Source organism: Protopterus annectens, chromosome 4.part0 (genome assembly GCF_019279795.1).
Source record: "Protopterus annectens isolate FY-2018-M chromosome 4.part0, PAN1.0, whole genome shotgun sequence".
Taxonomy (NCBI): Eukaryota; Metazoa; Chordata; order Ceratodontiformes; family Protopteridae; genus Protopterus; species Protopterus annectens.
This window is the reverse complement of record NC_056733.1, coordinates 374,211,600-374,227,148: the sequence shown is the minus strand read 5'-3', so window position 1 is coordinate 374,227,148 and position 15,549 is coordinate 374,211,600.

The window sequence follows — 15,549 nt, the reverse complement described above, 5'->3', positions numbered from 1 at the left end:
AAATGTCATTAGGAACTAATCAGTAATATTATCTCAACTGACAAAACTCAGAATTTGAGAATAGTTTATGACACTTGAAATTGTACTATGTGAATATTCTTTAAGAAATATTTCAAGAAATTAAAAATGGAGGAAAATATACATGGACATAAAGAATTTAATGACCATATGTTATTAGAAAGATATGAATGTACAAGAAATGTAGAATAAGCCCATGCATTCTCTATCATTTATAGTTCTGACATAGAGTATATAAAGTACATATCTAATAATAATTGTAAGGGTGCTTATGAACATCAAGAAGAAATTTTAAAAAGATGGGGGCTTCTGCCCTTTATAATGAAGAAGGTTAATAATTTAATTCTTAGAAAAAGGTAATACACTAGAACAGCCTGCCTATGAAAGTTGTGATGAAGATGGCACTTAATGGTTATGGATTCTGTTAAAAGTGCTGTTTTAGTAACAGTAGATCTGTCTTGGTCATGAGTCATCTTGGTACCAAAATGGGTATAAAACAATACAAGGTCACTATAACAATACCGGAATGGCACATTGCAGTTTTTGTCTCCTAGCATGGCTTTTATGTAGAAAAGACAAAACAAATGTTATTCCCATATAAGTAGGGACACTCACACTATTAAAAAGGAAATAAAAACTAAAATAAAAAAAATAACTGAAGCAGTGTATAGACACTGTACAGCATGTTATACTGCTAAGAAGATTTCTCTCTCTCTCTCTCTCTCTCTTTAGATTCTGTAACAATGAAGATGAAAGATAATTGTAATAAAAAGTTAGAGATGGTGTGGTAAATCATAATGAATGCTGGTCACTTAATAGGCCATTTTAACATTAAACATATGTATGTTTTTTTAATTTAAATTATTAAAAAAACAATTATAATTTTAACAATATATTATGATTTTTGTTATGCATTTATTACAAATCAATATTTTATATATGTAAATATGTACACACGTTTAGTGCTTTGTTTGCATTTGGTTTTACCATGGTATCTGTTCTGACATGCATATAATCTTCTGATAGGTTATAGGGGTGTTCAATTCTGCAGTCTAATAGAGTCAAACTGATAAAATTAGGTTCTTTGTGTAGAATAAAGGGTTGTGTTTTATAAATATTGAGTTTTGTTTAAAAATACACACTTTCTTGTTTTGCTTTCTTTCTAGTGTTACCATTATGGCTGCAGTTTTGGCCAAAACATTTTTGCTTTTGTACTCTTTTTTTCCACTTGTTTGAATGTTTTTTTTCTGCTTCTTTACAAAAGATGTGTGGAAGTAAACTGCAGAGTCTTTGTTTTTTTGCAGGTGAAAGGTAGTATGAGAGAGATGACGTCTGTAAATGAGATTTTGAAAGCTGTGAGAAATCTGTGAATAAATGTGAGGACGTGAGGACTATAATTACTAAGCCAGCAGCAGGTCAAGCACTGTTGACCTCACCAATAAAATCATACAAGGAAAAACCTTTGAAAGAGAGCTAGTAGTTTAGAACATGATTGTAGGAGAAAGAGTTAATTATAGAGAAGAAGCCATATTATTTTAGTTTATATCATGCAGGAGGAACTTAGAAAATGTTAGAGAAAGGGAAGAAAAGGGAGTTCAGTGTGATAATGTTTAGTTTGGCATAGTTAAAACTTTTAGTCAATGTCTTTTGGCATGAATTTACAAGAGCATATCCATTTAGCTAAATGAGGTTTGGGACAAACCAATTTGTCCAGGGCTCTCTTAAGTGTGTGAGTGTGTGTGTGTGTGTGTGTGTGTGTGTGTGTGTGTGTGTGTGTGTGTGTGTGTGTGTGTGTGTGTGTGTGTGTGTGTGTGTGTGTGTGTGTGTGTGTGTGTGTGTGTGTGTGTGTGTGTGTGTGTGTGTGTGTGTGTCTGTGTGGGGGTAGTTTAGGAGGAAAATGGGGGGATTTTGGTATGGTTAAGTCAGTTAACAGGGGCTAGGCCTTTGGATAATAAGGGGTTAAGTAGTTTGAGAGGCTAAGGGAAGTGAGGTAGGTTAGGGAGGGACTTAACTTAGCTGATATAATTGAGAACAGAGGAAGTAGTGTCACATTTAGGCATGAGTCAGTGACCTTCCATCCCTCCTAAATAATTTCTTTATTACAGTTTGTTAGTTTAAAGCCGGAGAAGAGGGACAGGATTGTCCTCCTCTGTTCCCCCTCTAGGTGAAGGTGGTCATGGCTTTGAGTTGGGGATCAAGTCAGCTGCTGGACGCTGCTTGACAATAAGTGAGCTTAAATGGATAATGGTTGGTTGGAAAAGATGAGCAGGTACGCTGCCCATTTAAAGTTTGGCTGGGTGAGTAGGTACACTGCCCTGTTGGATGATGGAACAGGGCAAATGGGTACGCTGCCCTGATTTATGACTCGGCCAGGGTGAGTAGATACACTGCCCTGAGAGCATTCGAGAATTATGAATTGGCTGTGTTCCTGTTATTTGTTTCTATGTGAATAAAGTCTATGTTTCTGTAATATTAATAAAGGTCATCAAATGTCTTTAGGTGTTGGTGTAAGTTATTTAAAAGGGGGCTAGGACAATAGAAATTTCAATGTCGCTAGAGATTTGCACTGTCTGATATGCATAGGAAGGCTGGTCCTTAGGTCAGAGAGGTGCTGGTTAAAAAATATACCCCTAAATTTCTGACTTGTTGAAATTATGGTGTACTCCAAGGACTTTGGGAGGTTATTAACTGAGGAGTTATTCTTTTTTGATGAAACAAAGATGTAGATAGTAGAGATGACAATACTCAGAAGGCAATGCACAGACCTTGTAGGACACAACAGGCCACAAAATATTGGGACAGGGTTTTTGAGCTATTCAAATATGAACAGTTCTTTAAACCTTGCAGTCCTTTGGTTATAAAATGTTTGAACTAAGTGAGAGAGTTGTTTAAAGATATGCATGACAAACAGAGCAAAATATTATATTTTACGATTGGGTATTGGAAGGCAGTGTAAAAGAAAATTAGGAAGGAATGGGATCAGGACAAAAACCTACAGCAGGTGAGATTAGAGAGAATGAAAGATTTTCTGTCAGTATTGATGATATGCTGTTTAAGAATATCTTGTTGTCTTTATTGGTTAATTAATCATGGATCACAGTGGTAGTCAATGTGAATTCCATTTATGTGATACTATGCAGTAGCACCAGTTATTGCTCTCAATTAATTTGATTTAGAATGAGACCACAATTAGTGTGATCAAGCCCTTGACAGAATATTAGTGAATCCAAGTTGGGAATTAGGATGACCCCCAGCTTGCAGTTATCTGTGAATGTACTTAGCCAAATGTTATTGGCATTTGCCTGTAATTTTTACACTGCAGAGAAACAGAATCCAAAGAAGGGATGGCTTAGAACAAATCATTGAGGGACTCACCTAGTTACATTTTGTCTTTTGGAGATGATACCATTTAGTCTGTTAAGGCGTGCTCTACTTAATAGCAAGTCAGCAATACAGCACAATACAAAAGGAGTTGATGTTTAGCTGGGATAGCTTATTTATGATGCCAGAGTATGGAATAGTTCCATGTCCTTTGGCTAATATCAGATAAGCAGTGTGGATGGAAACATCATTCCATTTAGGCCTTTTGTGATGTTTTCAAAGAAGTAAGATTATGAAGACATGATTGATCCTTGACAAAACCAAACTTTGAAGGCTTTGGAGTCTGCAAAACTGTATGTCCTTATTCATTAGTTCCATGATAATTCATTCAATGGCTTTACTGATAAGGCCAGTGAGACTGATGGGCCTATAGCTACCAGGGTCATAGGAGGGTCCAACCTTACAGAGGGGGACAACTATGGCATTTTCCATTCTACTGGAACCTGACCTGTAAAGAGACATGAAGAAGATGTTTAAGAGAGGTTTGGTTAGGTTCATAGGCAGTTACAAGCAGATAGAAGGCAAATCAAAGCCAAGGGAATCATACAGTGTACCACAGGAAGTAAATCATTAACATTTCTCAGCCTTAATCCTCTGCACTAACTCACAGACTACTCATAGCCTCTATCCTCTGCAATAACTGCTCTACTGTGCTTTAAGTACCCAAGTATTTTGTCTGGTCAAATAGAGGAGTTTTTGTGTGTGTGTGTGTGTGTGTGTGTGTGTGTGTGTGTGTGTGTGTGTGTGTGTGTGTGTGTGTGCTTCAGAGAGGATGGTTAACATGTGGTCAAGATGATGACAAGGCTATGGACCACGATGGTATGTGGTACTAATGGTTTAGTATGTAGAGTAAAAATGAGATGAATTTATTAGCTAGACTCTTAGCTATGAATTGCATAACATGGGTAGTTTTACTTTCAATGAATTCAAAGCACGATAGAGTATTATTATGGAGTTATCATATGCAGCTATAAAAAGACCTTACAGTTGTTTTTAGTACTAGTGGCCATTTTGTACTCTTAGGCAGTCCTAGTGCTTCTCATAATATTCTTCAGTTCTTTGTTATAATAAGTTTTGTCTCCTAGCAGGAAAGGGCAAAATTAATATAAGCCTTTGAACTTATATTTCTTGTTGCATAATTTTTGTTATATCAAACTAGATTGGATGTTTGCAATGTCTATTATTTTGCTTATGATGTAAAATACAGTTCTCTCATTGCAGTGATTTAATAGGACATCAGATTGGCTCCTTAGGGGAAATATCAGTACTTGAGATACCAAGTCCTGAATATGAAAAAAAGGCCGGAAATTCATGAGAATGAATATTGAGCATAGCACTTCTCCAGTATACTTGCTTCTTGATGGCCAGAAAGTCTCCCCTTCAGGGCCCAATATGATGACAAAACCCTCACAACCTACAAACTTATATATGCCAGCTCTGAGATCACCACAACTTTGGGAAAAGTGAATATTCTGAGAAAAGTCAATATTGGAGTTAATATATGTAAGTCTGGATTTTTGTCATTCCATCTCCACATTGCAGGTTAAGCATTTCAAGTCTTGACATTTTGAATGGTCACCCCTAAAATTCATTAATTAGGACTTGGGTTTTAATTTCAGACATTTGATATGATTGAACAATTTATGCTTTACAACAATATTGATAAAATCTAACACATTAGTTTTGATGAAGTCATTGAATGTTTTGTGCCATGTAATTTTGATGCCAAGGTTGAAAAACTGATTTAAGAAAATGATGTTCCATGTACTACAGAGTACCCCAAATAGGCAGCATTCCAGATGCAAACAAGTACTTAAGCAAACATGCAGATGTATGAGAAATCCTATATATTTTTTTAATTTTCTGTTCTCTCTGTGAGGGAAAGGGCTAACCCTTGCTCCTGAGAAACTACTTCACTGCACGTGAGGATCTAAATGTGAAAAAAAAAGTTTGATTATACATTTTTCTATTTGAAGAAATGATTAGCTGTGATATATATCTATAACTATGAATTTATATTTACTTATTTAACATTTGTTTACTGGGCAAGAACCCATTTTCATCGGAGGCCTGGGGAGAAAAGGTCCAGAAGAAATTAACCAATTACATAGGATACACTAGTTACACATCACAAAATTAGATTGAGTTACATGGACTAAAATATGGCATAAGTTATACGAGATAGCAATAAAGTCAGCTAAGTAAACAAACAAAATTTCAAACAGTACAGCAGTATTGAGCATAAAACATCAAGTAAGTTAATGATATCATTTTCCAAATGTGAGAAGTGTATATAGAGTAAATATCGATCTAATGAAAAGTAATGAGTAGACTGGGGAAGGGAGGAGAGATGAGAGAAGAGTGCAGAGGTAGGAGAAAGAATGATAGGGGAGAGTGACAGGAGTTGAGGTAAAGTTAAGGTAAATAGGGGAGAGGACAGTGAGAGTTAATATGTACAAGTAAAGGGGTAGTAAGAGAAGTTAAATGGTTAAATTAATAGTGAATGGGGGTAAGACAGAAAGTAAAGTAATATGTAAGATAAGTTACATTTGGTGGACATATAATGGTAGATAAATAGGTGGATGAGATGGTGGACAAGGGCGATAGGATTTAGCCAGGACTAGTACATGGGCAGAGTCAGTTGTTACTGAGGTAGACCCCAAGCAGCTTTTTAAAGTGAGTTGGGTCTGCAGTAGTTATGATGTGCTGAGGGATAGTATTTTGAAGACAAAGTTAAAGTAGAGACAGTCCCTGATGTTATTGTTGGATTTGGAGACCTGTAATAAGGATTTATTTGAGGACTATAGTACTCAAGAGTTGGTATTAGGTTGAAGCATTAGCTGAAGAGCAGGGATTTTGCAGGTTGGTGAACCAGTCTGTGGGTGGTAGTGAGATGAGTGTAAGTTAAGTAGTGGGGTGATTCCTAGCCAGTTAAGTTGATGTAGGGCAAAACAATGGTGATACCTATGTGGGGAGTTTGTAGCTAATTTAGCTACTTTATTGTAGCAGGTTTCAAGCTTGACTAGATCAGGTTTCTTTAGGTTAGTGAGGATAGGAAAGGTATATAGCAGAGTGGACAGTAGATGAGTTCTAGCAATTGCTTGTCCTGAAGTGTTAGCGAGGAAAGGCTTAATTCTGAACAGTGAACCTAGTTTAATATGTCGTTTTGATTGACAGAGATAGGTGCTTGTCAAATTTCTAATTATTGTCAATTAGAACACCTAATAATTTTGTCTGGAGTACAGTTGTTATTACAGTATTGTTGGAGGAATATATTTGGAATTGAGTTGGGGATCTCACGATTTGTTGGGGTGAAAGAGCATCAGTTTAGTTTTGGATGGGTTGAGAATTAAGCTGTGAGCCAGATACCCAAGATATGACAACTAAGAAGGACTATTGAGTCATAACTTCAAGTCATTTTAGGGAAGATGCAGCACAGCTAAGAGTAGAGTCATCTGCATATTGAATGATGGAGGCTAGAGGGGTAGATGTATGGAGTCTGTTGGTAAAAATACTGAAAAGTAGAGGACCTAAAATTGATCCCTGGGAACCCCTATTTTGACAGCAAAAGGGATGAGAGCTGTTGTTGCCATTTCAAGAGAAAAAGTGCACAAACAGCAGCTAAAGCCCAGTAACATATAAAAAAGTAAAATAAGACTAGAATAAGCAGTATGGTCACCACAGCCAGCTTAAAAATAAAGAACTTTAATCAAAAACAAATGCAAAAGAAAAACAAAAGATAAGTGCTTTCAGGCAAAAGCCCTTATTCAGATCTTCTGTTGTTGCCATTTGACAGCTGTTTGGAGGTCAAGTCAAGTAACTATGAAATCATGCAAGAGAAGAATGGTTAAGATATAGTGTGAACAGTTCAAGAACATTCTGATGAGAGACAGTATCAAAAGCTTTAAATAGATCTAAGAAGATGGAAGATAGTTTTCCATCATGTCTATATTGGTTGGTGGTATTAATAAAACCTACAAGGGCAGTTGTGGTGCTATGGTTTAGGCAGAATCAGTGCTGTGTGTTGGATAAGAGGTTATTAGATATTAGGTAGTTTAAAAGTTGCATGTAAATGCACTTTTCTAAGATTTTGGATAGGGAGATAAGATAGCTATTGGTCTGTAGCTAAAAAACTGAGTAGATTTGCTACCTTTATCTATAAGATATTTTGCAGATTAAGGGTATGTAGTTTTCTGAGATGGATCAGTTAATCAGAATGGAAATAGGATAGGCAATAGCATCTACTCCAATTTTAGGAATTCCATAGGTAGGTCAGCCGCAAAGGTTGTGGGTTTAAGTACCGGTTTAAAGAAGATGTCACCAGTTTCACTTGTTATGGTTAGGATAGTTGGAGATGGGCTGAGATGGGTCTTGAAAAGTGACCACACGGAATTTGTAAATAATGAGTTGAATTGTGCTGCAATGCTGTCATTATTGCTAGTAGTTAAAGGGGTAGGTTTGATGACTGACCAGGTTAAAGGAGCTGTTTTATGGCAGCCCCAAAGTTTTTGGGATTATTGTGGTGCCATTGCTGTATGTTGGTATAGTATGTTTTTGTCTAGTTTGACCTGGGCCTTGGCCTTATTTAGAAGTTGCATGTAGTAATCTAGGTTTACTTGATTTTTGTTGGTATAACAAAGTGTCCAGGATTTATTTCTTTGTTTGAGTAGATGTTTGCTGTCTTTTGTTAACCAAGGTGCACAGTTAAATTTTACTCTAGGGGTTCTTTAAGGGACTAACCTATTTGGAATGTCTAGGAAGGTGGTGTTAAAATAGTGCAAAGCAAAATCAAGGGGAAGTGTTCTGAGTGGAATCCAGTCACAGAGTTGTAAGATGGTAATAAAAGTTTGAGCATTAAAGTTTTTTGTTGCAAATTTGACAGTAGGAGGTATATCTGGGGGGATTAAGATGATGTCTGATTAAGTATGTAGGGAGATAATCACTGATGCTATCTGGGAGACAACCTGATTGGAAGGCTAGCGAAGGTTTGTTAAGATCCAATCTAGTATCAATTGTCTTTTGGTGACTTTGACTGTTCTTGTCACACTTTGTATAACCTGGGTAAAGCCATGAATACAGAAGGAGAGACAACAGAAAGCAATTGGCCTAGCCTTGCTTGGGCAGTCTTGGTAACCAATCCTACTGGTGTAATTGCTTGCTTTTTAAATTTTGCCTTTTATAATATTTTTATCAGCTTATAATAGTTAGGGATTATTTATGTGTAAATCATATTCTTCTTTAAATATTCAGTCTTGTAGAACATATTGTCAATTACCCTTCCTTGTATATTGCCTTGACCACTGTGCAGTTAATATGTAGCAACACATTTTTTATTGCATAAGAAAAGTTTTTTATATATTCACTTTAAAGATCTTGTGGAGGGATTCTTTATTTGTATTATTTTTTTAGCTGAGGAGGTGATTGCTTAGCATTGTAGATTGGTAATGCTGTGGTATCAGCTTTTAATTTGCCAAACTGCTTGATCATACTGTCTGAGAATTATCAGGTTTTATAATTGGTATTTGATTAAATCAAGAGGGGTCAGGTAAGTGGTCTGTTTGGTTTCTAGTCATATCTTTAGTGGTGGCAGTAGTACAGTTAAGGAAAAATGCTGAAGGAACTGAAGACGTCTACCAGCCTTCCATGGGAATTGTGTCAGTGTGTGTGTATGTGTGTATGCAAATAGTCATTTGTTGAAAGGCAGTTGCCATGGATAAGGAGCACTGGAAGACACTGTGCTTCACAGAAAGAGTAGAGATAAAGGATTCACATGTGCTAGTTTAATAACTGAGTTCTATAAGTATTCTGTATGTTCATAGGTTCATAGGTTGGTACTAGGCTATCGGCTCGAGGGCCTATACAAGCCTAGCCATAACAATTCCCTGGATATTTCTTCCCACAATATTTACTTCCCTGGACTCCTGTCTAGAAGGGCGATTGACATGATCCCCGGGGTGAATTTCCTATCTCCCATCCAATCATCAAGTTCCTTTTGAAGAGGGCCAAGGAGGCGCTCTGCTTGACATGTATGGGCAGTCTATTTCAGAGTATGGGGAGTCTCTGGGTCAGGAAACTATTCCCCCAGCATGTTTTGTTCATTGTGATGACAAGGTTTAGATCCCTCGAGCATGTGGCTCTGAAGGATTGGGATTTCTTTAAGTGGAGCATGTCCAACAGCTCAGGGTTTGACATGGCCTTGTATGTTAAGCAGAGATCGCCTCTGAGTAGACGATATGCCACAGAGTACAGCTGGAGTTTTTTTAATCTCCAGCTATGCATTTTTTATGTAATCCTAACTTGGATGTGGATTTTGGAAATCCATACCCACTTGAACAGTGCATATGCTATTCATACTCTTGGGCCCAGGTTGTATCTGGTGAATTGTTTACTGAATCAGATTTATGTGTACTTTTCTTTTTTACTTTAACTTGTTAGGTACCAATAGAGTGACTAAATATACCTTTCCTTTTAATCATTACACATATCTGTTTCAGTGGAATACATCCAGGGATCACGACCCTTGTCTCTCACATACCCAGGTGATACACCATTTGGCAGCAGTGGGACTTAAACATCTCCAGTGCCAACACTGATTCTTCATATTTGGTGGCAAGTGATGCCATCTTTCACAGTAATAATAGCGCATTGTTGATGAATAGTAGAGATGCATTACATTGCCACATTATGTCTATGGAGATTATGGTAACTAGTAAAACAGAATTAACTTCTGTCTGTGACTGGATAGGCAGGGTGAGGTACTGGCTGTAAAACCTAGATGTACTGGTAGTAATAGAAGACTAGTCACGTAGGTTTGATTAAATCTGTGGCTGTAGGTTTAGGTTAGCAAGTGAGTGAAATTAAAATTAGATGAAATTAATAGCAAAACTAATGAGATAATATTAGGATTAAGATGATTATTTAAAAAAGGGGAGAGTTTCAGAAGTGCAAATTAGTTATAAGAATAGCAGATGACATATAATAACTATTGACTAGGACAAATGCAAAAAGTAAAAAATCACACTGAGTTATGCAATGGCAATATAGCACCAACAATTAAGCATAGGCAAAATAAATCTCAAATACCTGCAATAGGCGGACTGAATAAAAGCAATAAACAGTAGATAATCAATGGGTTGTCACCAGCTAAGAAATGAGACATCCAATTCACCAACACCAGCAGATACTAACAATGGACTTAATTAATGAAGAAATAACCAATAAACACACACTGAATGTAAAACACTTTGAGCACAAAACATCAACAGAATAGCCAAAGAATAGGCAATAGCAAAATACACAAATATGGGATTCAATTAATAAAATGATTGATAAAACAGTAAATAAGCATATAAATCTGATTCTAATACAAATGCAGTGGTCAAAAGGATGATGAATAAGTTACCAGAAATGTACTGAATTCATGTTGAGCAGTAAAATCAGTCATAAAAGTGCAACTAAACTGAGACAGAAAAGACAGTAAAAAATTGCATAATCCACAACACAGATATAAATCTTGCCTTACTTGTTGTAGGACACGTCATTGTTCTGCTACCCAGGACGATTTACATTACTTAGCTGTGCTGGGGGGGTACAACACTGGGTAGAATCTAGCATTGCATCTTTTTATTTAAACAATATAAGGCTGTACTTCTGCAGAAGGTAGACAGTCAAAAATCTAGCCTATGATCCTACAGAATAATGTTAATCAAAGCCAGTAACTACCCCAACCACTAAAAATCTTAGTATGATTGATGGATATTATTCTGATTACTTAATTTTCAGTTTTACATAGTATTGCTGTTAAATTAAAAAAATATATTTCAATGTACGAACCGAGTTTGGTTTAAATACTGTAGTAACTTTTCTAGCAACTGCCAAAAGGCTGCAAACTATTTTTGATGTTTGGCTTCTACAGAGGAAGTAACACACATTGCATGCATATATTTCCACATAAAGACTTTCCAATATAAACCTGAAGAAGTTTGACTAACTGATTTAAATAACTAAGTTTTATTCTTACCATCTATTGAGTCAGTCAATCCACTACTATCTAAAAAGTTCCTAAAATTGGCATCAAATATATTATTATTTATAATTAACTTATATAATATATTCATATAATGGGAGAATAGTGCTATTTTCCTATTCGCTCATATTATCCACAGATTGATTTAATTTATTACTGTGGATAATATTAACTGGTTAACAGAGTCATCCAATGTATCTTTCATTACATATTCTGGCAACTTAGCTTTTCTTTTCTCAAGGCAATCACACCAAAATACTTATCTATTACTTTCTAGTAAATTAATTTTAACTTTGTCATGAGTTTCCTTAAATCTAGAGTTGTGTGCAGTGAGAAAGCACAAACATTTCCATTTTAACATTAATGGGGATTTAAAAACATATTTCTTAACTGTTTTAGGAACTGATTTCATATATGCAGAGTCTAAAGACTGAAATGAATTTCCTTTTAAAGTAAATTGTATTAACTAGATGAAAAGATTTGTAATATATTTATAATTTATCATATTTGATAAGCTTTTAAGAATTTAGTATGCTCTGCTCCTGATTTTTTTTCCATTGACTAGTATAAATTGAGTCTATTCAGAGTATAAAAGAGTTAAAAATTGCAACAATACAATAATATTTTACATCTGGGAAGCTAATACCAAGATATTCTCATATTCTTATATGATTTCTATTAGCAATTCTCAGCTTTTCAGGATACCATTAAAATGAAGTTAAAATTTTTCCACTTTCTTTAAAAGTTTTTGTCAGGTATTAAAGCTACTGAATGCAATATTTATATATATATATATATGTATATGTATATCTATATGTATTTCAGTGTCTGTATCTATATCTGTCTATCTTCTTGGGTAATATAATAATTTCAGTAAGTACTAACCTATCCTCAAAATAAAAAAAATCATTCCATTTTTAATAAGAAATAAAACTTCTTCAATTATTTTTTCCTCAATTTTTATTAATAATGTTACTCAAATGATGACTCATTTGTATTCCTAAATGTTTTAGTTTATTTTCTCAGCAATCATATTTATATTTATTGATTTAACACATTTAAGTTTTCTTATTGTTAAATATCAGCAGAGATACTTATTGAACATTTTCAAGTTTCTCATCAATTTCTTCAATTAAATAATTTAAATCTCTTATAGTTAGTGAAATATCATTTGCAAAAAGCTGTATTTTAGATTGACAATTTTTTCATTGCTTGTATGCTATTAGCTAAATGTTTGACAACTAATGCAAATAGTAGATGGGACAAGGGACATCCCTTGCTTTGTACCTTTTTTCTTAAAGTGAATCCTTGAGAAATGTAAGATCCAGTTTTAACATATGATTTGGAGTCTCTGTACAGTTTTTTTTAATATTCAATAACTTGTTCTGGAAATGCAAACAATTCTAAAATTTTAAACTAGTAGTTCCAATCTACAGACTCAAAACTTCTTTCAATATCTCAGCTAATTAGCGACAATTTCTTGTCTGTTCCTTTTGCTAAATTTGAGATACTTACTACCTTTTTATATTATCTTACATTATTCATTTATTTACTATATATATCCTGTTTGATCTTTATTAATTAATTTATCTACTAAATACTTAAATCTTGTAGCAAAAATGGACATGAATATTTTGCAATCTACATTTAAGAATGAAATATGTCTATATTAGGGTTCTCACTTATTATCCTTTCATTGTTTAAGTATTGTGAGATTACAGAAAATTTCTACAAAGGAGAAAACATCATTCAGCAATTTCAAAATATTTAACAGAAACATATTATATAATTCCATACTTAAACCATCTAACCCTGCAGCTTTACCATTTTCCCCTTCCTCAAAGCTTTATTAACTTCTATTAGAGTAATACATTTATTAAACATAGATATTTGTTGGTGATTAAGTTTATTAATATTTTTCTTTAAATAATTATCAGTTTTGTAATAATCAGGATTATTACTTTTATCTTTATTAACATCATAATGGAATTAAAAAAAATGTTAAGCATTTCCTCTATGTCTGAAGTAATCTTATTATTGTGAGGATTTCAGATGTTATTGATCTCACTTCTATTAGCTAATCTATGCAGTTTTTTGAAGCCGTTGCATCACTTTGATAGTTTGTCATTTATTTTTTAATGACGTCACTATTATCTAATTTCTCTTTTTGCTGTTAAAAATCTGGTTTTGTTTATTTCATCTTGTATTTCTAACACATTTTTATCCCGTTTTTTTTTTCATTTCATTTTATCATTAACCTATCTCCCATTTTTCTATTTAATATGCACTTTTAAAGAGTGCCATAATATGACTTTACTAACCTAACCATTATCATTCAAATGTTACTCTTAAATTCTTTTAATTCCATCATATATACTGGGATTCTATAAATAATACAAACATTTCTTATATCTATTAATATATTAATTAATAACTAGTGCATTATGATCAGTTAAAAGACAAGGAATAGTTTTAAAATAGTTCACTTTATTAAGTAAATCTGTAGAGGCATACATTGTGTCAATTCTAGTTTGCATCCCATGCACATAAGAAGAAAGAGTAAAGAACAATGACGTATCTTTTGTTTTTACTATTAAATCAACTAAATTATTATTACTAATATATATGTTTAGTGCTTTAGCTGATACATGAATTATAGCTTTCTTCTGTTCACTTGTATCTTCTATTCTAGATATGCAGTTAAAATCCCTCTGCTAAAATTGAACTGTTCTTCCAATGACTTTGTAGTAAGGTATTTATTTATTTATTGATTGATTGATTGATTGATTGATTGATTGATTTCATATTTGGTAACCAGGAAAGTCTGACTGGTTAGAGAATATCCATGTTCAGTGGAGGCCTGGAGAGAAAAGCTCCACAAAAAGACAAAGAACAATAAGAATTACATATGAACCTAAGTAAAATTAGAAATAAATTACAAATCCATGTAGTAGTACAGTATTTTCTAACAAGATAATTCATATAAATTAATATAGTTGTCTCTTAATTCCATCTGATCAAAGAGTATGGATTGTGAGTGGAAGGAGAAGCATATTAATAGATATGTAAAAAGTACTAGATTAGAAACAGAAAAGTGGAAAGTCTAGACTGCATAGTTGTAGAATTACAATAATAGTAGGACAGCAATAGGGGTAAAAGGTTGAAGTGTAGGAAATTTGCATGGCTGGATGTCATGGAGAGAATTGCTAGAAAGAAGAAATTTAATTGACCTTTAGCCACTTTTGCTTGTATTCCAGGGATCCAGTAAAAATGAGCAATTGTATAGAGTTTCCCATTATATTTAATTATTGCAAAAGTATAAATTCCTTTGGAATCATTAATGGATTTCATAACCTTAGGCATTACAGTAGATTGTCTCTAAAGTATAGCAGTTCATTTACTATTTTTGCTAAAAGAAGCTGACGATAACATTGCGTAACCTAAGTTATTTAAATATTGTATATCTTTATCTATTAAGTGAGTTACTTTCAAGAATATAATGTCTCCACTATTTAATTTTAGATATCACATTAGGGATTTCCTTTTGTTGCCATTATTTAATCTGTTTACATTAACAAATAATACATTAAAGCTATCCATATTGTGTATCTAAAAATATTTCCTTTAAAAGATAATATGAAACATTTATTTACAATAGTGATTTAATTATATATAAGACTCTAATGCATTCTTCCAAAACTATCTTAACATTCCATATTTTTAAATACTTCCTTTCTACAAACTAAAGTACTAAAACTTGTAAAGAACAACAACAAAACATTACAACTGTAACTGTATATATTACAAATAAAACACAACCTACCACAAATACCAATGTTCCTAGATTGCCTATCAAATAGACAAGCTACTACACTATCTTTCTGCCTACCAATACCTAAAAAAATTTAAAAAACTAGTCAAAAGATACCATGACTTATAAATAATTAATATAATATTATATATAAATTAAAAATAATAGGCTATTAATTTAGTTATATATTTTGCCATTTAAAACTATCCCCCATTATTACATAAAAGTTTAATAATTATCTTCTATTAATCACAATATTAAATAATCCAACAAATGATGCACTATATACTTATTTATGTAGTAGTAGTATAAA